The following is a 25,159-nucleotide window of genomic DNA, read 5'->3' on the forward strand; positions in this document are numbered from 1 at the left end:
TTGAGTACTAGACATGACACTGAACATTCACAAATAAACAAATCTCTGAATCAATAATTAAAGGTGCAGATTAATGTGCAGATAAGTAGCTGGTTTGTAAGCAAACAGAAAAAAAAGGAAGTGATTAGTTAGGTCCAGGATGTGTATCATAATGTAAAGTCAAGCCAAACAAATCTCCCTTCTTTTGTGACATGGTTACAAGATATTACATTAGTAGAATTCCATACACAACCTAGATTTTGGCAAAGCAATAAATAGAATATTTTATCCTTAGGGAAATGATAGCAAATTATGAGCTGCCAAATCATTTTTTTTAATAGATGAGTCTCAACCCTAATGTGTTAATAGTATCCTGTGGAACTCTGTCATCTATTGTAGTTAACATTTTAATCAATTACTTGAATAAAGATAAGACATTTTATCAAACTTACTGATGGCACAAAGCCAGGAATAGCAGGTACTATGTTTCATAGCAGAATCAAGATGCAAAAAAAAAAAAAAAGGCCTGACAGACTACAGCATCAAGCTGAAATCAACAAGATGTTAAAGATAAACTTATGGTTCAAATAATCAACAGCACAGGCAAAGAGTAACCAAGACCTCACTAGTTAGCAATTCGTCTATATGAATTATAAGTAATTACAAACACCATGTCTTTAAAAAAAAAAACAAAAAAAACACAGTAATAGTACTGCTGCTTAAAGAAACTAATGCACAATGGAACCTTATCCTGAATCAAACAAAATTCTTCTTCACAATTGTATTAGTTAGGGTTTTCCAGAGAAATTCAACCCAGAGAATATATATATATATACACACATATATATATGTACACAAACACACACATAGATAGATAGATAGATAGATAGATAGATAGATAGATAGATACCGGTTCATGATATTAGAAAGGCCAAAAAGCCCCATCTGCAAACTGGAAACCCAGGAAAGCTGGTGGTATAGGTTGGAGCCTGGAGAGCTGGGATCCAATGGTGTTGATTCCAGTCAGAGTCTGAAGGCCTGAGAAGCAGGAGCACTGAAGGCAGAACATCCACGTCTCAGCTCAAGCAGTCAGGCAGAGAGAGATAATTCAATCCTCCACTGCCTTTTCGTTCTGTTCGGGCCCTTAATGGATTGGACAGTACCCACCTACATAGAGGAGGGCCATCTACCAATTAAAGTTTAGCTCATCTCTTCTAGAAACATCCTCACAGACACACCCAGAAATAATGTTTTACTAGCTATCTAGGCATCCCAGATCTTCATGATGAGTGTGATCACCATTGGAATATCACATCCAGTTCTGATTAGGAGGTTCACAGAACAGATGTCCTGGTTGGACCACTGAACAAGGCATAATCACATGCTGTATCAACTCTGACCTGAAATCACCTCTCCAAGAAGAGCTTTGCCCTTACAAATCCACGCATGTGGTCGGGTAGGTTTTGAAGCCCATGATGACTGGTCTGAAGGAGGAGATCCTGCTGCTGATACCTTAATGGAAGGAGGGTGATATGGTTTGGCTGTATCCCCACCCAAATTTCACCTTGAATTGTAGTTTCCATAATCCTCACATGACATGGGAGAGACCCAGTAGAAGGTAACTGAATCATTGGGGTGGCTATCCCCATGCTGCTATTCTTGTGATACTGAATGAATTCTCACAAGGTCTAATAATTTTATAAGGGGCTTCTCCCTCTTTTGCTTCCTGCCGCCATGTGAAGAAGGACATATTTGCTTCCCCTTCTGCCATGATTGTAAGTTTCTTGAGGCCTCCCCAGCCATGCTGAACTATAAGTCAATTAAACCTCTTTCCTTCATAAATTACCCAGTCTCAGTATATCTTTGTTAGCAGCATGCGAACAAACTAATACAGAAGCATATGGAAATTGAGGAGGAAATGTGCGCCAAAGGCCGGAGCCATAAAGCAGGCTGCTTGGAAATTTGAAGACATGCAATTCAGGGATGGAGGGCAATCACAAATGCCTTGGGCTCTCACATAGATCACCGGTTTATTGTAGATCCTGGGAAAGAAACCACAGAGCAATTCAGTGAGTAGAAGTGTTTTCTCCCTAAACACACATCTTCAGCAGCATAGTGCCAATGTTTCTCACACTTAAAATAGGGAGAAAGATTGAAAAAATATTCTTATTCAAAAACCTTTCCTGCATCCATTATTGTTATTTGTAAACAGCGTGCATTTCTTTTTTTTTTTTTTTTTTTTTGTTTTTTGAAGAAGGAGTCTCGCTCTGTCCACCCAGGACTGGAGTGCAGTGGCCAGATCTCAGCTCCACTGCAAGCTCCGGCCTCCTGGGTTTCACGCCATTCTCTGCCTCAGCCTCCCAAGTAGCTGGGACTACAGGCGGGCCGCCACCTCGCCCGGCTAGTTTTTTTGTCTTTTAGTAGAGACGGGGGTTTTCGGGTTTCACCGTGTAGCCAGGGATGGGTCTCATCTCCTGACCTCGTGATTCCGCCCGGTCTGGCCTCCCAAAGGTGCTTGGGATTACAGGCTTGGAGCCCACCGCCGCCCGGCCACGTGCATTCTGAAGTCCTCCTTTCCAATATACTCCTTTCCTCTCCACCCATCCCACTCACAGATATAAAGTAACAACAAGAAAATAGGCTGGGGATATAGGATCAAAAAAAAAAAAAAAAAATCAGACTTCAAAAAAAAGCTCTCACATAAGGAATGAGAAAAACAGAATTCCTATCCTTGAGTTATAAAAACAGAAAGGGAAGGGGAATTTTGTAGACCCAGAAAGTGATGAAATGAGGAGAAAGACATCAAGTTTACCCAAAAGGTAATAAAATATTTTATTTATTTTTTGATTATGAAAAAGAAAATAAATCATTAAAATGACTGTCAGAATGCCTCAAGGACAAGGGCATGGAAGAGGACTTGGTTATAAATGTTGTGGAGAGTAATAGAAGACTTGGTGTTGTTTCCTTAGCATTTGCCTGGGCTGAGACTTCCTATTTCAACACGGGAATCACAGGCAATGGTAAAGTCAGTCCGCTCCTGGGCACACATTATTGCTTTTCCATTCAGGCCTTATCCGAGAGTACCAGAGTGGCTGCTCCCACCTGCAACCAGGTCCTATCTCACACTGATCCAACAGGACATGCTGGCAAACTGCCAGGGCTTCAGGATCACCATTTGTTTTATTTTCACAGCTACTAATTATTTCATATACGCCTGCTTATAAAACATTTATTTTTCTTAGTTCTCAGGATTCAAGATGAAGAAGACAAGGTTCCTGCCCCAAGGAGTTCTGTCTAAAGTCTAAAGGGCCTTGGATTAATTCTGACGTTGTTTAATGATGTATCTCAAGTGCCTGAAGACAGAGAAAGGTGATAGGATAGCTCTTATAACAGTGACTGTTGGTTTTATTTAAACCTAGGAAGGATTAGTTGAGAATTTGTAGAAAAAAGGTAGGATTTTCTATTAACCCACAAACTTATATTCAGCATTCTGCCTTGAGTATTTTCTTTTGATTTTCTACATGCCAGGTTCTCCCATAAACCATGATGTTTCAAAATACAGCCCCTATCAAAGCTATGTGTCTCTAGATCTGTAATAAATATAAATATTAAGACTTTTGAAATAAACTGAACCTTGAAATGAACTGAACACACATGGCTATCAATATGATTTCTGTAACTACCCATACATCCAAATTCAATCCAGGACAATGCAGTCTCACATTTGTCTCCCAAATCAGGCACAACAGGACCTAAGAATAGCACAGAGAACAGTGACGTGATAGAAGACAGATGGTATTTGTAAAATGGAAATGACTCCAGCTGCCTTTCAATACTCCTCATCTATGATGGCACATGTCAAGTGTGAATGTCCTCTCAGCACTGTCACAAGAACAAGGCCTGAAAAAAGGTTTACTAAAATCCCCCATGAATACTGAGTGGCTAACATGCAACACGACTACGAAATTACAAGCAAGAGGTACAGGCAAATAGCTATCCATTTTCATAGCTGTATCTTTGCCCTTGTGACCAACCAGACTAGCTGTATCATCTGGTCACTCATATAATCACTCTGTACTGACCATTAAGATGTCCACTTTTGGCAATACTGACCAATACAATTTCTCAAATAGAGACATGGCTGAAGACCTGGGCCTATGAAATATCTTTTTAGAAGGAACCACAGCTTCCATGTCCAAGGCACATTTATATAATTCACATTACTAAATAGAAACCATGGCCCTAGACTCCCATTGCCTGGAGATTTTTATTCAGTGGAAACTAAAATGCACCAGCCTGTATGACTCAGGGGGAGTGGTAATGATGGGATGAGTAATCATTCTCTTGAAGTTGCTAGTTAGGATAAGAACAGTTGTTCATTACCTGACGGGACAGGTTTCTCAGGCTGGCAGGGAACAGAACAAATAAATCAATGTCGCTTTCCTCCCTAACATCTTAAAACCCTGTATTTAAAGTCTGCATTTCAGCTCACAACTCAAGGAAAACAATCCCCAGAACTATCCATTTGGCCTCTGGTGATAACAGGGATCGACTGAAGATAGGTGAAAAATGGAAGAGGAGATGTGTAACTTTAGTTTCAGGAGAGAAATCCTATGGGAACACTAGCTGGTTGTCTCTCTTAGGTCACTCCCTTGGTTATTTTAGGAATTCCTCATATACAACTAATGCAATGTCTTTTTGAAACAAGCCAAACACACATGTTGACAAGGAACAGTAAAAGCCTCTAAAATGGCAGTCCAGTTTAAAGACTTGACAATTGAGAACCTTATCCCCTTCAAGGTCATGCTCCAATCAGACTTCCAGAGTACCACTTCCTCCTGTTTGGTCAATCAGGACTACCAATGCCTGCCAGCTTTGCTTTTTAGTAGGTTTGGTTAATTAACATGAGTTTGCCTTTGGTTTTTGCTAACATTGCCTGTTTTGGGGAATCAGTGGTGCCCAGGAGAAAGACATGAGTGTGATGTGTGTGTTGAAGATGGACAGGTGAGAGACAGCTGGGTCTCTCACCTAGACCCCCAAGAGCAGGTTCATGAATGAATTAGGGTATTTCCTAATTAATCTGAATTAATCATTTCCTAATTAATCTGAATCTCCTTACCATTTCCATACTGCATTACTCTAATTTACCCTTTTTGAGGGGATATGTTAAAATACAGTTTAATTACAAATGAAGCACTATTTAAAAACCTATAGAAAATACACTGATTTAATAGATGACAAGTAACTGTCTACATAATTGTTGCCCATGAGAGTTTTGTTAGATAATACCTAAATAGGCTCATACCATGTGTGATTTTGGCAACAATCTGTTTGGGTACCCTGCTAAGGCCCCAAAGTAAACCTAAAAAGACTTGACCACACGCTTCATCAAAGCATACCTGAGGCTTAATGCAAAAGAGAAGTTAGGCCCCTATGATCAGAGTGTGTGCTGCAGGTTACATTATTGTCCAAACACATTCATTCATCATCTATCTGGCAGTTGCACAGATCTGCCATCTAGGAGTAACAACCTTTACTCTTTTTCTTCTAGCAAGGACCTACATTCAGAGAACAGGCATGGGGAGACACAGCTGATAGCAGACAGAACTCAATATTCACAGTTTAAATATGGAAATGACTATGGTGAGAACAGGGAAATCATGCATGGGCTTGCCATGTTGAGACACAGAAGAGGTTTTCATCTCCATTCTAGAAAGACTTCCTGAGGATAAAATTTCAAGGACAGCTTAAGGTTAAATTTGGAATGCAATGCTTTGGTTGGATTGTTGATAACAAGCTTTAAAGAAGGTGCCACTGAGGATTATGAGAACGTTGCTAAAGTGGCTGCTACTGTGGACTGGAATCTGACGGGTGCATGTGCAAATGTGTAAATATGCCTTTAGCCATTCAAAGCACCACCATCCCCAGCTCGTCTTCCTCGCCAAGAGCCAGCGTAGAGCAAGGTTCTTTTTTTTTTTTTTTTTTTTTTTGAGACAGAGTCTCACTCTGTTGTCCAGGCTACAGTGCAGTGATGCGATCTCTTGGCTCACTGCAAACTCCGCCTCCCCGGTTCAAGCGACTCTCCTGCCTCAGCCTCCTGAGTAGCTGAGACTACAGGCAAATGCTCCTGCACCTGGCTAATTTTTGTATTTTTTGTAGAGATGGGGTTTCGCCATGTTTGCCACACTGGTCTTGAACTCCTGACCTCAAGTGACCCACCTGCCTAGGCCTCCCAAAGATTACAGGCATGACCCACCACACCTGGCTCAAAGTTCATTTTTAAAAAAACAAAAAACAAACATAAAAAAACCTCTTTCTATGTTTATTATTGTTAAGCAATCATCATCACTGCAAAGAAAAAAATCAAAAGAAGGGGCTCCCACAGAGTTTCAAGTATTGTCTTTCCTGCAACACTGGTCATAAAACCAACAAGAAAGGGGAGCAATTAAACCCAGAAATCCTAGGGTGAGTCAAAATTGCAGTGATTTAGAGGAATTGCCAGATCTGAAACATCCTCTATGGGGACAAGGTGAATAAAACCTCCCTTTCAGGAAGCACGATGACTTACTCACGCACGTGAGGACCCTGTGGTAAACCACAATTTTCTGAGCCCACTAAATCATGCCTGCTCCCCCACTGTCCCAGAAGACCCAGCTGTCTCTCATCTATACCTCACCATACACATACCACACTCACATCCTTCTCCTGGGCACCACTAGTGCCCCAAAATAGGCAATGTTAGCAAAAGCCAAAGGCAAACTCATGTTAATCAACCAAACCTCCTAAAAAGCAAAGCTGCAGGCTTTAGTAGTCCTGATTGACCAAGCAGGAGGCAGCAAAAAGGACACTGGTAGGTTTGCTAGATATATCAGAGAAAGCAATTAAGTTTATGGCAGGGTAAAAACAGCTCCAAAGCCCTCTGAAACAAAAGATGCTTCCTGCCTGTGGTCGGTTCTGGGCCATTCTGTCATGATGGCAGGCTGAGCTATTCAGCTGCAGCAGCCAACAGTAAAACACTGTTTGGAGAGAGAACCATCCCAATCTCTACTGCAGAGACCTGCCTGTCAGGTTTTCATTTCTACGCTAGGGGATAAACTGTCCCAGCTGGTTTGAATAAGAAAAGAGGAAAGTGAGCATCCACAAGAGAAAAAAAAATTACTTGATGCAGGAGAAGGTTGTAAACTCTTCAAGATTAGTTGAAGGAAAAGATTATGAAGGTAACAGAGTTTCCACTGGTATGGGGAAAATATCCCTAGGATGTCGTGGTTGACAAGCAAGAAAGCTGTCCTTCTCAGGAGTTCTTAGTGTGGGAAGGTGAGCAATGATGGGAGGGGCGGGGCAGTCTGCAGCCTGGGTCTCCCTAGTCCCCAACCTGTGATCTCTCCTCTCTGGTGGGGCCATGCATGTCCAGATTGCCCATTTTCCAGGTCAGATTCTAGCTGGAGTTCACATTAGGGTGAACATGCAAGTTCTCACGAGTGCAAAGTTGTAGCAAACACTCTCAGTAGCAATGGAATAGGTATTGATGCCAATCTGAGCCTACATAAGACGATGAGGGTGTCAGAAGGAGGCCAGGTGTAGAGTCAAGAGACAAGTATGGGATTTAAGGGAGATAAGACGCTAGACAGCCAGAGCAACTTCCCTTAAGTCTTAGATTGGCAGTTTGTCCCTCACTCCAGAGCTAAATGGAGAGTGAGATATGGCCATCCTGGAGACGCAAAGTCTAGTTCTGGCTCCTAAATGTGTTCTATACCCCTCAAACAGAAAGGGTCCCTAATTTATAGATGAGAAAACTGAGGCACAGAGAGGTTAAGTAACTTCTCATTGTAACTCATGTTGGTACTACGAGCCACTTCATTCATGGCTGCAAGGATGACCTCAAAAATGTCGGCAAAATTTGTCATTTTTCTTAGATAAACCACCTGTTCTATCTGGACACTGGACTGAATTTAGTTCAACAAACCGTAGATTAAAAAGGCTATCAACCCACCCTTTCCTTGGGATAGTCCTTAAACAAAAAGCTAAATAAACACAACATTCTTTTCTTTGGGGCTCTTTCGGATTACTTGAAGCCAAAAAATAAGAGGCTATCTGAAATGTTATAGAGGGCGTTATTAAATATCCTCATTCTTCAAATAGACTCCACCTATTGTCAACCAAAGAGAAGAATAAGAAGAATGTCAACCAAAGAGAAGAATAAGAACCCTCTACCCCCACCCCCATCCCCAGGAAATACCGTTGGGCTCAGGAGAATTACTCTGTGTTCCATGGGATAATGAGTGTCTTTATTACATCTAATTAGGGTCTCCTATAATGTGACATAACCATTTTTGGTCACTTGGGTGTACCCAGAAAGGCCTAGCAACCATCTCTAAATAGCCAATCCCCCTGTCTCTAGAAAAACCACACAGTCCAAGAGAGAACTCTGCTAAGAGTCAGGAAGATGTAATTTCCATTAACTCAAGAAGCATTAGGTTAACATGCAGACTCTGAAGCCTGACCTCCTGGGGTGGAATCCCAGGTCTACCACTTAGCTGTATGACTTTGAGGGAAGTTGCTTAACCTCTCTGTGCCTCAGTTTCCTCACCTATAAGTTAGGGATAAAAATCATACCTATTCATAAGATTTTGTAATGACCAAATGAGTTATGATATGTAAAGGACTTCCAATAGTGCTGGGCATATAGTAAAAACAATATTAGTGCTTGCTTGTGTTGTTATTAACTTTATTATATTCTTAGGTACATTACTGAAGACCTCCACTTTCCAGACTTCTCTCAGATGGGCTGACAAGACCATCCCTATTCCAGGATTTTTAAAAGACAAAATAAAATAATTTTAAAATAAAGTAATTTCAGATTGCTTTTATAACAAAGTTAAGAGTCTGCAATAAATTTAAAATGGCCATGAATTCTTTGCAGCTACTCCAAGTTAGAGGTGGAGTCTATTTCCAATCCCCTCCCCTTGAATCTGGGCTGGCCCTGTAGCTTTCTTTGACCAACAGAATGTGGCAGAAGAGAGGCTATGTAATTTCTGAGTTTAACTTACAGTTTTTGCTCTTGTCCTCTCGCCAGAAAGTCTGTCATGTGAAGGAGGCTGAGCTAGCCTATTGGAGGGGGAGACGATGTGGCAGAAATGAGTCATCCCAGCTGAGATCCCCTACACCTAGCTCCCAGGTACCAGCTGAGCGCAGGGGTATGAGTGACCCCAGGTGAAACTAACAGAAGAACCACCCAGCTGAGCCCAAATGGAAATGTTAGTAAAAGTGCCCAAATTGCTGACCCACAGAATCATGAGCAAATTAAACCGTTGTTGTTTTAAGCCACTATGTTTGAGGTGGTTTGTTATGCAATAAATAATTGATGCAGAGCCCTCACTGATACAAATAAGGCTTTATTATCAATAGCATTTCAAACACACACACATAAAACCAGGTCACTTGGTTATTTGCCAGCAGGTTTACCAACCATCACATGGTGCTTCCAAGCTCTTATCTCACTGACCTAGGGCCAGTGAGGCAGCACATTCACTTGGAAAAAGCTAAGACCAATTAGTGATGAAATTTGGGAAGATGGAGGCAAGCTTTCAGCACCAAGGTAGGGTGCCAAGTTAGATCCTTGTAGAGGGATATCGTGGGAATACAGGATTTTGTTTGTTCCTTTTAGTCTGCAATAGAATACAAAGCCAGAAATGCCTGAATTTGGCTTCCTTAGAAGCAGTGTTATTCCCGGGTCTTGGATATGGCACAACAGTGTGGGTAGATAACTTCATGGCATGAGTCAGAAAATTCAAGGTCAGCATCACTAAGGGAGAATCAGGGGAGCCAGTCAGAACTAATCGTGTCATTTCCGTGGTCCAGATAGGCGGCTCCAAGAATGCAGGAAGCCCTGAATGCCTTCACTTTATTCTGCTGGTCAAAATAAGTGAAGGACTTCAGGATATGCCACTCTAAAACAGGCTGTATTAGTATGATTATTTTGAGCTGAAGGCATTCGAAAAACAGCAAATGCAGAGAGAGGCTTTCTCTGAGCTCCCCTTATCTGCCTAAAGACAGACAGACACTCTAAAAGAAACTAGGTTGTCATCAATTCCCTCTACAGAAGTTTCATCAACCAGGGGAGATTAACTCTTATCACAGGTCAGGAGACTAGAACACACACCCCACCCAGACAAATTCTGTCACAAACGACCATATCTCCCATCTATTCTTCTGAGGGCCCATTCATCTTCCCAAAAAATCATTTACTCTTCCCTTAGTTGCCTACATCCCTCCTCCCCTCTCTCCTGCAAAGAGAATATATGAGCTCCTAAATCTGACTGTATCTTTGGATATTGACATTTTTTTCCCTATGATGCACTCATGCATATAATAAATCTGCATACCTTTTCTCCTGGTAATCTGCCTGTTGTCAGTTTATTTCATAGACCCAGTTGTTGACCCCACAGGTTAGAGTGAAAGTCTTCCCTTCCCAACACAAGAGAATGATTACATTCTAAGCTTTGATTTTACTGTGATCTAAGCAAAAGCTTACTTCACTCCAGGGCACAGGGGTAAAAATAGCAAGTTCCATAAGTCAATGTTCCCTCACCTGTAACATGAGGGAAGAACTGACACCCAAGTTTATAGGGAAATTACACTGAAATATGTGATGAGAGGTTCTGGAAGCTTAAGTCTCCATTTGTTATAAACAAAGCTACCACATTGAAATGAAAACAGTCTTACTCAATTATTTGATAAGCTGGACAGCCATGGTGCTAAAGGTTCTTACACAAGCCCGGTAGCCTTTGTCTGTGCATTACTTGTTTATTCATCTGTTTGTTGATTTCATACCTTGTACTATTTTGTGGGCATGTCAGCATGGAGGAAAAAGTTTGTTGAGGGTGCAGAAGTGAGAATGGTAAGAATTATATAAAAGTAAGACACCTCTCCTTCCAAGAGCTTACAGGTCTCATCATCTTGAAAAACAAAATTCCCTGTTTAAAGCATCTCAGAGTAACTCCACTCAGCCCAACCAAAATTGCTGCATCTATTGAAACTCCTCAGGTTATGAATCAAGAGAGTTCAGAAAACTCCTGACTGTGTGGAATCACAGAGCTGATGAGATGTTCACAGATGAAGATGCCATAAAATAAAGTAACTTACCCAAGAACTTGCAGCTAGCTTTGGCACAGAGCTGAATCTGGGCTCCAGGCAAGCAGGACTCCTGCCCCACCCACAGAGACCCCTCTCAAGACGCAAGGTATTTACAATGTGAGGGGATACAGGCACCCCACAATTCCAACCCAGTTGCCCAGAAAACAGAAATTAACTATCATATATGGTGAGCAGAAGCTCCACACTTATCATGTAGGAGCAAGTCAAAGATATAACTTCCTGTGGTGTAGACTTAAGGCTCTCTAACCACACACATTTAATAGAGTACTCAGCAGCCATTAAAATAGGCAAAAGTACAAGAAACGATTTGTGTTACATTTAAAGTTCAAAACTTAAGTACACAGAGACTATGTGAAGAAAGTCAATACAAAGGGGAAAACAACAGCAAAATGCACTAAAGTGTTCATGACTACAAGTGGCACCTTTTAAAACTGAGTGATTTTTACTCTTAATTCTTTCTGCTGTTCTCCATAGGCCAAATATGCTTTAACGATCTTGAACTACTAAAATGCTCTTGAATTTGTTGGCTACCTTCATGCAGAAGAGATAGCTAGAGTGTCAATAGTAGGTGGTGGTCGGGGCAAAAGGGAATGTGAGCAGGGGCGAGTGAGGACATCGAGTAAAGCCTAGTCGTAAATACTCCGTGTTGGTTGGCCCCATTCGGTGCTGTTTAATTGCTTACATCCCAGTTCTGCCACTTTTTGGGTTGATTGTCTAACTTTGGGCAACTTACTAATCTTTTAGGTAAGCCTCAGTTTCCTCAACTGTAAAAGGTGGATATTAATAGACCCTTCCTTACAGGAATGCTGTGCAGATTGAGTGACAGAATGCATACAAAATGCTTAGGGTGTTGCCTGGTAGACAGTAAGAATGAATAAATGTTACCTGTAGTGATGGTGGTGATAGAGATGGTTAATAATAGAGTTACATCTTATCACCACAGTGGTGATGATGATGATGATGATCCTGCCACTGTTTAACACTGTAACTAACAATGAATTACCTTTCCTTGCTTTGGAAAATGACCCAATGTTCCCATATGTCTTATGACTAGACCGTCATTCCTCTGATCTTCATGTCCTTTGGGTTTCTTACTAGCAGCTTCTTAAGTTGCAGTTACAGCTCACATACCACCCAATATGCCCTGGGGAAAAGAGTGATGATAATATACAAATTCCTGCTTGTTGCCTTGGACCTTATTAGGGTCATAAAATGTTATCCATTTAGAAAGGCATCTTAGTAGATATTTTACAGAATGCTGCTTTGTACTTGAAACATATAATTATAATTAACAAACACAGGGGCTAACAATTCAATCTGCTCTTTAGGCAAGAAACAGGAACATAAACATGGCCCTGGCCAGATCAGCACATAATCTTACATGATTTCCTTTGCATGCTTCCTCCCTCTCTTCCAGCCATCAGATGCAAAGTGGGAGGCCTGTTTGACAGGCAGAAGTCCTCTTGGCTTGTAGTTGACAGTCTTGATAGCCAAGAAGACCACTGAGACAACCAGGCCCAGTCCCCGAAGCCTCACACAGGCAGTCCTTGGCATTTGCCACCTGCCCTCAGAAAAACCAGACCTCTGATTTGATATCTTCACCTAAAAAAATGGAGTCAGGCCTGACACACTAACCTGGTCAGCCTGTGCAGTAAGCACCACATTTAAAACCAAAAGGCAAAATGCATCAAGTAAAAAGCAATCATCAATTAAACACATAACTTTCAATGTTCCCACGTCCATCTATCCTGTCTCTCTTCTTTGTTGGAGTAACACTCTTGTCCTGTTTTAGATCAGTAAATATTTTCTAAGGCTTAACATGTAAAGGTCCTATAACTACAAATGCTCAATAATTAGTGCACATGTGTTCTAAGTGTATTCAGCAATGTCTTTCATTTAATGCAGACACCTTTGAACACTGCTCCACATCCCCGACGCACCCCCATCCACCACTGAGAAGATTACTCTGAGGAAGTTCTCTTTCAATTGACCAAATTAGCTTCTGTGGTAAGCAGAGAAGTCTTTGATCTACTAACCATTCGCTGAGCATGGGGACTCCCCTTTCTGGTTCACCAGAATTGTAACTTAAGCTCAAGCCAGGCTTCCAAACCGCAGGATCACAGTGAGCAGTGAGGGCTTAGGATGGGAAACCGGGCAAACTGCCAAGGAGATGGGAAAAAGACACGATCCCAGGACTTTTAGGAGTCCATTCCCAACAACCTAACCAGAGCTCTCAAATGAAAAGCCGAGGGCTGTTGTAACAGCTGCCATTCTTACCTTGAGAAAGAGAACGCGGTTGTCAGGCTCCTCTCTGGTACAGTGAAAAGGTTTGCACTCAGAGTAATCAGCCTACCAGAGATAAAAAAGATAAGGTAAGAGCCACTGCTGACGATGAGTAACGTTCTTGAACAACTGGAATGTTTTCTAACAAAAGGCAGGTTTCTGGATGTTTGGAGACGTTTCAGAATAGAACAGCAATACAGTCAATTGAACAATATCAAATGCATGAAATCCCTGGAATCAAGTCAAGGTGGGGCCGTTAACATTACAGAGAGTGTGAGCTAGTGTTTTATTAACACACACCTGGGCCCCATCTAATTAAGAATGGTAATAATTGGTGAAATCATACACCTCATCACATCCCTCCACAAAAATGGTTGTTTACCAAAGAGCTGGCAGAACTCTCTATAACACCAGCATATATCAGGGTATTTGGCAGGCCGGAGCATTCACACATTCAACATATCCACAATGAAGACTCTGTGCCATTTAACCTGGTTTGGAAGACAGCCCTACCAGCTGATGAAATAATGACAACATAAGTCTTGAACCCAGATGAGGAGGTGGGAGGGAACTGGAATGTTTCCCTATATGCATTCAAATGAGCAAATATAAAAGACAAAACTTATGCCCAATTTTAAGAAAATTCTATTAAATATTTATACCTTTTTTTTGTAAGAGATGGGATCTCACTCTGGCCCAGGCTAGAATATAATGGTATGATCACAGCTCACCGTAGCCTCAAATTCCTAGGCTCAAGTGATCCTCCCACCTTAGCCTCTTGAGTAGTTGGGACTTCAGGCATGTACCACCACACCTGGCTACTGTGATAATTAATTTTATGCACCAACTTGGCAAGGCTATGGTGCTCCTCTGTTTGGTCAGACATCAGTCCATGCTGCCAAGAAGATATTTTTTAGATGTGATTAGCATTTAAATCAGCTGATCTTGAATAAAGCAGATTATCTTTCATAATGTGAGTGGGCCTCACTTGATCAGTTGAGGCTTCAAAAGACTGAGGACTCCCAAGAAGAAATTTTGCCTCCAGCCTCTCTTTGGACTCAAGATTGCAACAGTAACTCTTCCTTGGATCTCCAACCTGGTAGCCTGCCGTATGAATCTCAGACTTGCCAAGCCCCAGAATTGTATGTGAAAATTCCTTAAAATAAATTACCTTGCCCCTACTCTCTCTCTTTCTACACACACACACAGACTCTCTTGGTCAGGGTTCTCTGAAGAACCCTAATTAGTACTAGTATGCCATCTAATTTCAAAAAAGAATGAGTTCATTTACAAAACATATATACTATGTAGAGAAGAAAACATAAAAAGAGGCTATAAGAACACGAGAAAAAGTCCACAGAAATGTATGTTGTAAGGTGCTAAATTATTACTAGATGTGGTTCATAAATTAGGCTCTGAGCATGCTAGTAGCCAAAGCAAAGAAGAAAATAGACACACTATGGTCACACTGAACAAAATATAAAACACCATACACATACTCCTCAAGAGTGTTAGCTTCGTGTCATTGAGAAATGTCTTCCAAGATGTCACTACCTCAGGCAAATTCTTAAAGGATCCTTTATCATCCACATTTGGGGAGGAAGAGGAGAGTAATTAATTAACAATGTCTCTAAGTACACACATTAGGGGGTCTCCTATAATGTCTTCTTACTGCATCCCACAACATGAAATATGACACCAAAGTACAACTCACTAAAGTGATCTGGCAAGGAAAAAAAACACATAAAAATCTGATTATCTGGCTTGATCCAGGGATAAAAGTTAGAATTTCTGAAAATACTAATGAACTCCATATCCTTCGAGATATTTTCCATAAATGTTATTATTTCTTCCAATAAAAAGTTGGGTAGGAATTGGGCTATAACTGTCTGAGACTACAGTCCTGGTAACAGCCTGGAGAAGTTTTCTCTATTGCTGATTAGTGGCAAATCCATAGAAAACTGCCCTCAGGCAGGTTTTAAGCTCAAGTAATACATGTCTAAGGAATGAAAAGTTTAAATTGTATATGTTTGTATGCATATAAGTCTGAAATATGCTTTCTGCATTGGAATCAATGTTTTAAAACTTTTTATTATGGTAAAACAAGCATAATAAAAGTTTACCATTTTAGCCATTTTTAAAGTGTCTAATTCAGTGGCATTCAGTACATTCACAATGTTGTATAACCATCACCATTATCCACTCCTATAACTTTTTCATCATCTCAAACAGAAACTTGTACCCATTAAACACTAATTCCCCATTTCATCTACCCCCAGCCCCTGGTAACCTCTATTCTACCTTCTGTCTCTTCTAGTTTGTCTATTTTAGGTACGTCATATAAACGGAATCATACAGTATTTGTCCTTTCTTGTGTCTGGCTTATTTTACTTAACACATTGTTTTCAACTTTCATCCATCTGGTAGTATGTATCAGAATATCATTCCTTTTCAGGGCTGAATAATATTCCATTGTAAGTATACCACATTTTGTTTACCCTGGAATCAATTTTTATGTAGTTAATTCACCAAGTAACTATAGAGTACTTACATTATGAAAAGCCTTTTTAAAATATTAACTATATTCTTAAGAACTGCATATAAGAGGTAGAAGAGCTACTCCACAAGAAACCAGTTAATCATACAAATCCTAGTTTCAGAATCAGTAGTAGCAGCAAGAAAACAAAAGTCTGTTAAATAGTTTTTCTTCCCTAAGGGTTTGGTAAATCTCCCCACCCCAATCTTAATTAATGTTCTTCATATTTAAAGCTGAAGCGAAACTACAATATCCCCTGCTATGTCTAACTCTTCATACCATGTGCCTAAAGCTTAGAATGTGTCATTTCTGACCCCCTACCCAGTGATAATGAGCTTCTGTCAAAAAGCTGATGTCAAGAAGTCAGATACTGCAGTAACCTGAAGCATTGGTTTCTATCCCTGCAGGTAAAATATCATCCAAAAGTTTTTCACTTCTAGCGTATACAAATAAGGTAACCAGTCTTCTATGTGCAAACATGGGTCCTCAGAAGAACACAGCTCTCAGCAAGAGAATCTAATAGTTGAAAGAAAAGAAGAGAGGCTCTACTGCTGGTCTTCACTTTCAACGTGTATAGAAGAGCCGATGGCATGAAGCAGGCATGTCAATGCACACCTGAGTTCACAAAACTGGCACAGTGTGAGTCATCAAAAGATGTCCAGAGGAATTCGACAAAAAACAACCATTTTTGCACACTGGCAAGGGAATTGCAAGCAAAATCAATAGCCATAAAGGATTCAGGCCACTTTGTTCAGCATAAACTTCTCAGCTGGGAGGATCTGCTGTCATCTCAGATTGTTAGCACTTGGCTGAGTTTAAGTTCATTCACTACTTTTGTGTTCAGGTAGTTGGGAACATGCCATTTAAACAACAAAAGCTGTCGTAGAAAATTATAGAGAATTAAGTCTGGAATTCCTCCTGTGTGTTTTTAAAGACTGACTTCTAGAGCAACAGGTTTTTTTTGTTTGTTTGTTTTGTTTCTTTTTTTTTTTTTTAAAGACAAAATGAATACGGTTAAGATTGTTCTTTTTAGTATATAAGCAGTCCTTTGCCTCTAAAACAGGAGACGTTCCCATAGGCTGCAGAAGCTGGACCCCAACAGGCTGAAACTAGGATGCTAATACAAAGGATCTCAAGTTAGCCTAATCAGGAGCCCCTGAATGAAAAAGGCACTCAGCTCTCTGTACCAAGTAATTACTTACTCCATCTCAGGACATCAGTAATACGTATTCTGGATAGATGAGATGCACAATTTGAGCGCTAAACTTTTAACTGTAAATACCATTCCTACCCTCCAAGTGTAATTAAGTTAATTCAGGCCTTTTTGATGTACAACCACACCCCTACTCCTCCCAAAAAAAGTCCCATTGGCCTGAATCCAATTCTCAAAGGTAAGAACCCCAATAAGGCAATCAACGTTTATCAGTTATGAAATTGAACTTGAACTTGTAGAATGACAATTCCCTTCTATTGTGGGCTGAATTGCGTACCCCGACCCTACCACACCAGATTAATATGTTGAAGTCCTAATCCCCAGCACCTCAGAATGTGACTGTATTTGGAGAGTTTTAAGAGGTAATTAATTTAAAATGAGGTCGTATGGGTGGGCCCTAATCTAATCCAATAGGTGTCCAATAGAAATAGGGACACAGACCTACTGATGGAAGAAAATATGAAGACAGAGGGAGAAGACCAGCCACAGGCTGTGGAGACAGGCCTCAGAAAGACCCAACCTTGCTGACTTGACACCTTGATTTTGAACTTTCAGCTTCCAGAAGTATGAGAAAATAAATTTCTCTTATTTAAGCCACATCACCTGTGGTGCTTTGTTGTGGAAGCCTGAGCTAATACACCTTCCTTTCTCTTTCCCCTCCGATTGCCAGGCTTCCCAGGGAAAAGTCTGGAAAAGTCACAGGGACACTCTGTGTCCTACTCAAGGACCTCACTGTCATTCATTCCCTTATCCCCAAGCAGGGTAATCTCTAAATCCAAAGAAAGTGACAAACAGGAACACCTCATAAACATCGTGAAGATCCCGACTCCGAAACAGGAGACCACTGCCTTCTCCACGCCCTCTGATCTCCATAGCATGGGACTGTTCCGCACCCTTCTCAAATGCTCTGTGCTGACTAGAGGTTCCACTGCAAACAGCATCTTTGGGATGCTGTTTTCAAAAATTGTATCCTCACTTCTCTTACCTTGACACCCAGGGCTGGCTCAGATGCCTTAACCAATCATAGTTTCCTCTCTTTCTGAAAAGAAAAGGAAGAGTAGGGGCAAAAATCCTTGCACATTACAGAAGCAAGTCCAGAGTAAGACACTATCAGCAACAAAAAGACTCCCAGTTGCCTCAAGGCTTGATTCATAAGTAATCACTTTTTCCTTCACTGGAAGAGTTTACACAGGAGAAGTGATTGATGTCCTTTGTCAGTGCTGGGAGCCAAGAACACCAAAGTTAATTTCTACAGCCTCCACAGACAATGTTTGACCTATAGCATAGGTGGGCATTAGGTCCGACTCCCAATCCTATGGCTCAAAGGAGATTGCAGTGTATTCAGAGGGGGAATAAAATAAAATGGACTGCTGGGAGGCAAGTCACAGTGACAGTGGTAGAATGAGGGATCACTTAACCTGTCCTCATGTCCTAGATCCATTACACTCCCTGGTCTTGCTCCCCAGCCTCCAGACAAAGCCGATACAAGCTGAGCGCAGTTTTACCCAGAAGTATCCACAAATGAATACAAAATTTCCTTTGTTATTAGAAGTAATGCCCTCCAGCACTCCCTGGGGCAGCAAACAAGGCCCTTGGTTCTCTCCAGGCTGTAGTGATGGGCTGGGAGTTCTCATCCAGGGCACATTGCAGCCGCAGGGCAATACTGACACTTGTATCTGCCAAGTTGCAGCAGTGGAAGGAAAAGGAGAGGGCCTGATGCAATTAGCCAGGTGAATAGAGAACTTGTCAAACCATTTAGATAAGACAGTCCATGAATGCATTCAGTTCCCATGACCAGAGGGTGATTGTGCTTCTGCCGGCTGCTGATTCTGCAGGCTGCAGAGCATTTTCCTAGTAAGGAAGTGAGAAGCAAAAGGATGATTTCTCAGCCTGCAAGTTTCAGGGCTCCTGTGGTAATTCAGCATGCATCATGCCTCAAACCAAGAGGTAATTTTACTTTAAGGGATCAAGAAACATACCCTTGACACTGAGTGACTTTGTAACAGAATCTCAAACTCGATGGTAGATTTTTTTTAAAAAAATCAAGTATCCAATTAATAAAAAAGAAACAAAGCTTCCATATGCAGTTCAATATTCCTTATTTCCCTTACCAATTGGTTATGTATTAGCTTTGCTAAATGGTTTTGTTTCAATTGTTGGATTGTGAGTATTTGGGAAGTCCATATGGAATTGTATTAACTTGTATCTCTTTCAGTACCTAGCATATAGCACTGGACACAAAATAGAAACTCAATAAATGCTCAATTACTGATTGCTTCTTGCTGTTGAAATAGTTTTTCCTGTAGGGAAGCAAATCTACTGTACCTGCCTCATTTTTGAATAACATCACTCCGCCACTCTCCCCACCCCACCCCATCCACATCACCAAATGTTGCTAACATCAGCAACAGGATCTTCTCAATGAATATCTATCTTTTCAGTGGATCACATAAAATAACAAAGTTTAGGAGGAGCTGGTTGGTAAATGCTTGTGCTCTATGTTTAAATCTGAACATAATCTGAATTAGTTTCCTAGGTCTGCTATAACAAATTACCAAAAAAAAAAAAAAAAAAAAATGGTGGCTTAAAACAACAGAAATCGATTCTTACATTTCTGAAGGGCCAGAAGGCCATAGTCAAAGATGCTAGCAGGGTTGGTTCATTCTGGAGGCTCAGAGGAAGATGTGTTCCAGCCCTCTCTCCTCCTAGTTTCTGGTAGTTCTAACAATCGTTGCCATGCTTCGGCTACATAACTCCAATCTCTGCCTTTTCTTCACATGTCCTTCCCCTTGGGTCTGTGTGTCCCCTCATTTCTCTTAAAAGGACACCAGTCATTGGACCTAGGGTCCATACTCAATCCAGGATGAGCTCATCCTGAGATTCTTAATCACATCTGCAAACATACCAGAGGTTGGGACTTGGATTTTTTCGGGGGGCGGGGGGGCCGCGGGGAGAGGAGATACAAATCCATTATAATATTCAAAACGAGAAGACATCATCTTTACCACAAAACTCCATCTTCTTACCCATTCTCTTCATATTATTAGAATCACCATCCTCCTAGTCAGGAGCCAGGCTGAATTCTTGAGTCATCTTCAAGGGCTCTCACCTTGTTGCTCCCCAATGCCAATAAATTCCATAATCCACAGTAATGAAGGACAACTGAATCAGCTGTGCCCTGCAAAAGTGATCATGCCTGTCCTCTCTTTTCCATGCCTGCCATCACAATCACCCTGGCCCCAGCTGGGATCACCTGTCTTAGACCAGGTCAAGACTTTTTTTTTTTTTTTTTTTCCTTTTGTCACAGAATCTCACTCTGTCGCCAGGCTGGAGTGCAGTGGCACGATCTCGGCTCACTGCAATCTCCGCCTCCCAGGTTCGAGCAGTTTCCCTGCCTCAGCCTCCCAAGTAGCTGGGACTATAGGAACGCACCATCACACCTGGCTAATTTTTTTATATTTTACTAGAGACGGTGTTTCACCATGTTGGCCAGGATGGTCTCGATCTCCCGACCTCATGATCTGCCTTCCTCAGCCTCCCAAAGTGCTGGGATTACAGACATGAGCCACCGCATCCGGCTAAGACTTCTTAACTATTCTCCCAGTTTCCTTTACTGATCATACCACATACTATTGCCTTAAACAGATCCCGACCATCCCATGACACTGTCCAAAAGCTTTCAGTGGCATTGAACCAAATAAAACCCAATCTATTTATAACCAAGCACCCAGGCCCACTAGAATGGGTCCCAAACCCCTCTCACAAGCTTATTTTCCACTGCTGTCCTCCATTTGGTCCAAGCCCTGGTCAAAACAGATGACTGGCTGTCCTTAAATAGAGGACAAGTCCTCCAAGTCTCGGAGGACTCTGCCTGGGATTTATTCATTGATTCAAGAAGCCCCTATCTCAACCCGTGTTCCTTGTTAATATCTTACACAGAAAAGCCCAGCTCAAAACAACTCATCTAAAAGACCCTGTTCAGCTTTTATCATCCACACTGGATTCCTCCTTTTAAAATTTAACAGCATGCTTGACAGATGAGGGATTCTTGTTTTCTCCTCCCTTAGGGTATTTACTGCTCCATTAGGGGACTTAGTGCTTCCTTAGAGCACTTGCCATAAGTCTCATGGCAGAATATAGATGGAACTGTTACCCACTGCAATGCCTAGGTGACTTAGCTGGACCCCTACCCCACTTTTCTTGCCCAATGTTTATGTAAATGCCTACTGAGCTTTAACCCTGCTTATTTTTAGGAAACAGGATGTCTGTGGTCAGAAGTTCCTTCTTAGGCAGCTTACTCAACCTCTGAAGAACCTCTAGCTTCATTATAATTCAATTTCCATACCGAATGACACTCCCACTAGTGCTAAGACGGTTGACAATCACAATGACAATGACTGGATGAGACGAAAAAAGGACAAAATAAAGGAAACTCTTTGATTCCTAGAAAATCTTTATCCCTTTCGAAGAAAAAAGCATGAATATGCCTCCTACTGTTCTTAATGCCCAGCCCCTTCATTAAGGATGCCCCATATCTGTAACTTCCAGTTCGTAGGAATCAAGAAGTTGATTTGTGAGCTACACTCCAACTTGTCCAATTCCATAGCCATTGACTAAAGCCTGTGGTGCCTGACACTCACTTTTGGTTTTGTGTGTTGGCTTCATGAAAATGAATAGGAAAGAGCCCCTTTCTGGGGTAACCAGGACCCTGGGTAATATAACTCCGCTTTAGTTACTTACATACCCCATGATCTAGCACAGGGCCTTGCATATGACATGCACTCATAAATATTTGATCAGTAAAAGATATATAGAACGGGTGAATAATACAGTCCTTGCCTTTAAGAAGCTTGCATTTGGGGACCAGGGAGAATGCGATAAGCATAAAAGTGAGTAACAATGACCTATACCATAATATTCTAAGTATCATAAAAGAAATATAAATGAAATTATGTAGGGAGCACAGAAAAGAAAGCTTTTCAAAAGAAAGGAGTTTTATGAAGGAGGTAGAACTTAAAATAGGTCTTGAAGGAGAAACAATATATTGATGAGCAAATGTCAGAGAGTGAGGGAAAAGAGTTAAATATAGAACCAAAAGCATCTGCAAAAAGCACAGAATGGTGAGTAGTAGAAGGCAAGGCTAGAAAGTGAGGCCAGCATCTGGAATACCACAATAAGGAATTTGAAATTTAGTCTACAGGAGATGGGAGCCACAGAAGGCTTTGGAGCACAGGTGTGATATAGCCACATCTGCATTTTCAGATGACCATTTACACAGCATCGCAGAAACCAAGCTGGGATGTGCATCAGAATCACCTGGAGAGTTTCCAAATTGCTTAATATATACAGAAAAGTACAAATAACAATACAACACGTCTCCATTCTCCAACAGCTTGCTAACAAGACACCAAGAAGCAAGCTAACTTATTCTATAGAATCCCTAGGAGTTTGGCACCTAAGGACATCCATTGGCAAGAAGGCAGGGGTGAATCTTAGGTTGAAAACAAGGTGATTTTTAAAAAGTAGAGAGAACAACTTAGACCTCCAGAGCATCTCCTGAGCCCTATATGGCATGGCCCTGATCCTATAGAAGACTAAAGGAGCTTTCTCCTTTGGAAAACTTTAACTAGAAGGTTCTCTGGACTTGAAAGCGTCAGGTAAAATGAAGCAGTGGATAAAGTATGACACTGAGAACTGGGAGATTCAGCCACAGTCTGAATACTGAAGGACCCCGCACCTATACAGCTGCAGAAACACAGCCTTCTCCCTGTGTCCTCCTTCCTACCTGGCCTCCCTCCTCCAGGAGACTGGAGAATTCTCTGGAGAAACTACAGGGCCCCAGAGGACACCATACATACCTACCATACAGTGCCTACAGGAGAGCCCCACCTATTGATACTGAACTTTCAGCTTAAAGACAGCCCAAGATCACCAGACATTGGAGGTAAACCTCCCACATGAAAAAGTGGGTACAAAAATAACAAATAATACATGGACCTCAGAGACAATAAGGCATATGAAAACTATGTATTTTTTTCTCAAAAGATAAAAATATCATCTGGTTATTGTTTTATAGATGCAATATTTCTTTGTAAAAGGAATAATGAGAATAGGGTAGGACTCTTAGAAGTAAAAAGAAGTTAGAAATTTTTAAAAAATCAGTAGAAGGGTTAAAGATGATGTCAAAGAAATCTTTCAGAAAGTAGAAACATTTGTGAAGGGAAATGATAAAGGCACAGAAGATCAGTACATGAGCCAAACAAATTCTAGAAACAACCAAAGGGAAGAAAAATATAAGCTAAGAAATAATCAAATAAATATATATTTTTAATTTTCTACTACTAAAATACATGAGTCTCCAGTTTGAAAGGGCTCAGAGAAGGCCCAGCAAAATGAATGAAAAAAATACATGTACGTTATTGTAAAATTTCAGAACCAGAGAAAATTTCAAAAGTTTCTGGAGAAGAAGGGGAAAAAATTACAAATAAATGATCACAAACCAAAATGACATCAGACTTTTCCATAGCCACATATATAGAAAAGCATGGAAAGTAACTACAAAATCTTAAAACAAACAAACAACAAACTATTTCACTCTTTGTTCAACCCTTAAACTTGAGAGATAATTTTTCTGATACAGAATTAAAGATACTTTTAGATATGCAAGGGGTCAAGAATTTGACCTCCTATTAAAAGATGCCTAGGAAGAAATCAGGGGGTGTGTACCAGCAAAACAAAAGAGTAAGCAAATAAAGAGGATGATGGATTCAGAAAACAAGAATATCGTAACAAAGAACCACCACAAAGGGAAACAGCAATACAACAGCTCCACACCAATCATACAGAGCAACCCATCCACATTAACGCAAGAGAAGTCAGGGCTCCAAGCCGCTTATAGCAATGATGTTTACATATACTCAGTCAATAATAATCTCTAGGTAAAGTGAGAAGATGTACAAGAAAGAGAGTAGGTGATCACAGTACATGTTGGGTAAGCAGTGACAAAACTGCAGAATTATAATAATGTCAATTGTTACCACTAATTTAACTAGAGCCTTTTGGTATAACAAAAGGTGATAGATAACATCCAAAACTGATAAGACAAATGCAGAGGTCAATACCAAAAGAAACAGCTACAACAATAAAGGAAGGTGGTCTCCACAGAGCAGGACTAAAGGATGTGGATCACAAGGCTTCTATTATATGCCCTTTAGAGGTTGCACAGAGATAAAGAAAGGGGAAGGATTGATTCATGGATACTTTCTGAGAGTAGACATTATGAAGGGAAGTTGAAGATGTTCTTTTACAATTAGAAGTAGGGGAGGTTGGTTATACATAGGGAATGAAGCAGGGGGTTAGGGAGGGTGAGAAAAGAATTTAATCAAGGAACCCACATTATGGTGCATGTGATACATTCTTGTTCTTTGTACAGAAGTCTTCCCTGGCTGCTTGGAATATGAATTCCTCAAAGGCAGGTACTTCCTTTGTACCTTCTACAGGAATTTGCATTCAGTAGTTATTTTAAAAATGTAAGTTGAATGTTTGAAAAATCAACTAAGATTAATAGGGCCAGCAATTACTATGCAGACAGGACATGGGGTGTGTGTGTGTGTGTGTGTGTGTGTGTGTGTGTAGGATTTGAGTATAGCAGGAGACTAATTTATGCTCAATAAACTATGAATGAAAGAAAAATAGAATATAAAAATCACACACAAAATTAACTCTTGTAAAACTTTCTAGAGAGCTTAGTTTCTTGGTTTGGGCTTTGTTTTTTACCTATAAATGAAGAAAATAACATGTGAAGACACATAATTCAAGTTCCTTCTATTAGGTTGGTGCAAAAGTAATTGCAATTTTGCCATTACTTTTAATGGTGAAAACTGCCATTACTTTTTCATCAACCTCATAGACCTCTGGTCATTCTTGTGTAACACCAAATGCCTGGAATGTTCTTCCTCCCCCCACCCCTTGTCAATGTATCCTTCAGGTTTCAG

General features: G+C 40.8%; 1 protein-coding gene across 4 annotated transcripts in view; it reads right to left on the bottom strand.

The window, feature by feature from the left end:
• Nucleotides 1-25,159, bottom strand: part of LYPD6B (LY6/PLAUR domain containing 6B) — a 139,060-nt gene that overhangs the window by 42,506 nt on the left and 71,395 nt on the right. For 3 of the 4 annotated variants that reach the window (XM_017879093.1, XM_017879096.1, XM_017879094.1), the window contains one exon: nucleotides 13,411-13,482. The exons of the other annotated variant lie outside the window; for it this stretch is intronic. The gene's annotated coding sequence lies outside the window, so the exon portion shown is untranslated. The remainder of the gene's footprint in view (nucleotides 1-13,410; nucleotides 13,483-25,159) is intronic. 4 annotated transcript variants of the gene reach the window in all.

The sequence above is a fragment of the Rhinopithecus bieti genome, unplaced genomic scaffold (assembly GCF_001698545.2).
Source record: "Rhinopithecus bieti isolate Rb0 unplaced genomic scaffold, ASM169854v2 scaffold_11587, whole genome shotgun sequence".
Taxonomy (NCBI): Eukaryota; Metazoa; Chordata; class Mammalia; order Primates; family Cercopithecidae; genus Rhinopithecus; species Rhinopithecus bieti.